Source organism: Jaculus jaculus, chromosome 6, assembly GCF_020740685.1.
Source record: "Jaculus jaculus isolate mJacJac1 chromosome 6, mJacJac1.mat.Y.cur, whole genome shotgun sequence".
Taxonomy (NCBI): domain Eukaryota; kingdom Metazoa; phylum Chordata; class Mammalia; order Rodentia; family Dipodidae; genus Jaculus; species Jaculus jaculus.
In genome coordinates this window covers 165,390,201-165,393,964 of record NC_059107.1, presented here as the reverse complement: position 1 = coordinate 165,393,964, position 3,764 = coordinate 165,390,201, and the positions used below count along the sequence as shown (strand labels likewise).

Genomic DNA, 3,764 nt, shown 5'->3' with positions numbered 1-3,764 from the left:
TCAGTAGGTCCATTTAAATGTCAATATTATACACATATAAACTTCATATACTTCTATATATTCATTGTGCTTTTTCCTCACTTATTTCTGCTTGACTTCCTAGGAAAGTAACCAAACAAAAGCCTGTGGTCTGAGATATTTGTGATCTTGCTAGGAAATTATTATCCAACCTTTTGCATATGAAGGTATTCTATATGCAGAATTCTCTGGCTCACTACTCAAGTTCAAGTTAATATTCATGCTCATAAGCATTAGAAAAGCGATTGGCCAGCTGTCACTCTTCACCATCGTACAGCCTCTGCCTGTCTGTTAGTGTCCTGTGGGGCACAGGCACACTGGCTGCCTCAGTGTGACTGCATGAGCTGCGAGGCAGAGGGTCTGCAGCACAAGCCCACTTACGTGTGCCCCCCCCGGAACGCTGGAGTTCACCCTTGGAGCAGGAGTTCTTGGCAATTTGGGGTGGATCTCACACAACTCTGGAGGTTCTGAAGAGGTGGGCACATGAGGCTCCTAGAATTGCCTCCTGGCAACATGATGCCCGGGAGGGGTGAGGCCCTGGACTTCCTCCTTGCCTCTCTGCTTTTGAGTAACTCAGGATCTCTGGCCAGGTGCCACCCTGCTCAGGCGTGACCTAGCTTTGCTGCTCCAGGCCTGGTCTGTCACCCTTCATTTGTCCCAAGGGTGCTTTTTAAAAATTTCCACCTGGGACTGAAGGGTAGAGCTGAGATAGCTACAAGAAGCTGAAGGTGCATAAGAAGATACAGCATAGCGCAACATTTTCCCTCCAGCTCAGACTTCACCCTAAAACTCCAAAATCCACCAAGGAAACTGATGTTGAGGAAGAAGATAGAGAACAGCTGAGGCATTAATAGACATCAGCTGAAAACTTGACAGCTATCACTAGTAAACATGCTGAGGGGTTCAGAGATTAGCATATGTATTAAAAATCAAAACCAAAGGTATCTCATGAAAAGGCTGCAATTAGAAAGATAAACATAGGGCCTAGGGAGATGGCTCAATGGGCAAAGTGCTTGCTACATAAGCATGAGGACCTGAGTTCACATCCCTAGCATCCACACAAAAAGCCAGGCATTGGGACGCACACCTGCAATCCCAGTGCAGAGAAAGGGAATCCCTTGTGCTCACTGCCTAGCTGGTCTAACTGAACTGGTGAGCTCTAGGTTACTGAGAGGCTTACTCCCAAAGAACACGGGTACGGAGTGAAGGACCGGGGAGATACCTGATGTTAACCTCTGGGCTCCACACCCACATGAGCATTGCACCTGCACATACACATGTGTGATCCCACATGCAGAAGAAAAGGATCCTTGATATTGGCAGGGAATTTACCAGATGGGGAAAGCTGTAGCCTGAAAGCAGCTTCAGAAGTGAAACAGTGACATGGGAGACAGAATTGATGTATTCCCCCAGGAGACACTGTGCACGAAAGGAGGCTGAGATATCAGACAAAGCTCTGAGACTGATGGGGCACAGGAGACCCCAGCGAGTCTCTCACAGGATCTGTGTGTGGACATGGTGATGGACAGCCTTGTGGGGATACAGACAGTCCTCAGAAATGAAGCCCAGTGCATATAGCTGGGAGAATGGATTGAAATAAGCTGTCTCCTAACATAGGAATGATTAGAGGCCAGGGCAACAGGGTGATGTTAGAAGCTGCAGAGGAAAAGGCAGGCCAGACTTGAAGGAAGAGGGGCGGTGGCAGACTCCCCCCACACAGAGAGACTGCAGGAGCAAGAGTGCATCCGCACCAGACTCAAGGCAATTATGGGTGCTCACAGTCCAACGCAACCCAGGCATCACTTGCCTATGAGGCGAAGAATGGCCAGTTTGGTCTTTCAGGACCAGAGGAGTTATCATCTGTGCCATGTAATAGTCAGAATTACCTAAAGGATGTGCCTCAATGAGAATGAACATGAATGCAGAAGGAAAACACAGGGCAGAGTGAATAAACTAAAAAGGATAGTAATTAAAACATAGGTGAGATGGAACTAAGCATACACAGAAACCCCAGACCAGGAGTGGAACAAGCTGAGGCTCAGCTGTGAAAACACAGGAAGCTCACAGTGAATGGCCTTTAAAACTCTATAGGATCCAAAATGTTCAAGTGTAAAGGCTTGCAAAAAAACACATATTCTGCAAGCTAAACAAGCAATATCAGTGCTAGACGAATTGAAGCTGTTGTTCAAGACAGAATAACAGGACGAGGAAGCAGGCTGCTAGAGGCATATTACATGCTCGCTTGTTCAGAGCCTCGGCACATGCACACCTGAGTGAGGTCTCAGAATATGGGTGCATACCCACGTCACAAAGGGTGACTCACTAAATACTAACTGGGCAGTACTCAAACAAATAAGAAATAATTTTACATCTGAAGATTTGAATTACAAATTAACACACCGGATCAAATAGATACCTAGAGGGCTGTGTATCCAGAACCACATGCATGATATATCATGATACACACACACACACAAATATATGTATGTGTGTATGTGTGACAGAACTGTACACACATGTGTACACACTCACATATACTACAGACATACTTCCAAAAATTGGAAAAAATGAAAGTAAAAAAAAAAAACCTTTTGAAACTCCAAACTCTGTTTCTAAATGGCATCCATCCCAAGGAGGAAGCAGCAGTAGGGAGGAGGTGATCGACAGCTGTGCGCCGCACACCACCCTTCAGTCATGTGGCCTTCACAGACCCGGGGGTCCTATGAGGTTCCAGTGACCTGAGGAATTCCTGTCCCCAGTGAAGCCTTGGCTGTAGTGACAGCACAGCACATCCTTCCCACATCTGGTGATGTCAGAGTGAACAATCCGAAAGGAGGGCCACGCGTTCTTACCGAGCAGGAATCGTCATGACCCTGGGAAGCCACAGCGCCCGTGGTTCACTATTCACCATACAAGAGGGCTGAATCCACCCCCGCCCCATGATGTGGAACACTCTGCCCCTCTTGTTTACCACCTCTCTGATCAGAGAAAGAGGCTGTTTAAACGGCCTCACGTATGACACCCAGGTATGTACAAGTTTGCACCTTTTGATGTTTGCACAAGGGCAGCCTCCCTCAATAATGTGATTCTCAGAACAAGTCCTGTTATGAAGGGATGTGTGCCTGCACTTAAGGCTGAGAGTCAAAACCAGACCTCCCCAAGCTCACACACAACACAGCTTAGGGGCCTCACATGCATTTATTAATAAATATAAATTCAACTTTAGGATGTAGTAAATTAAAACAAGTCTAAGGAAAGAAGGAAATATTAGAGAGCATGAATGAATAAAACATCTTACAAAGAACCAATAATGAGGCATTATATGCAATTTTAACTTAAAAAGTGTCTATTGCAAGCAACACTCTGTGGCAGATGATGAAAACTGTCTGACACAATTTGAGCTTTCTATAGCAAGAAAGTCTAATGTGTTTTGGTGTTCTCTCCCATGAGAGAAGCTGTTACATAGACTTAAACAATAATAAGAAAGTGTCTAGTAAGCAAATAAGAAATACCTATTGTAGCAAGAAATAAATCCAAGTTTAAGAAGTATAGTTTAATAAATCCTAAAGGAGCAGCCACAAATGATTTTAAACCAATGCATCATTTTGCTTGATAGCTGAGGAGGAAGATAAGAACACCAAAATTGTGAGCTGTCTCTGCATATGTACAAAAGCATGTGACAAAAAAATAGCACACACATGATAGGTGTATCAAACATGGCAGCAAACAAGTGCTTCTCACAAGCA

The 3,764-nt window shown here is 45.0% G+C and overlaps 1 non-coding gene across 1 annotated transcript; it reads left to right on the top strand.

Annotated features, from left to right (window-relative positions):
* The first annotated feature begins 3,371 nt into the window (after positions 1–3,371).
* On the top strand, positions 3,372–3,495 carry LOC123461929. The gene has a single exon (XR_006637974.1). It is a non-coding gene; the product is annotated as a small nucleolar RNA SNORA28 (small nucleolar RNA).
* Positions 3,496–3,764: the final 269 nt, after the last annotated feature.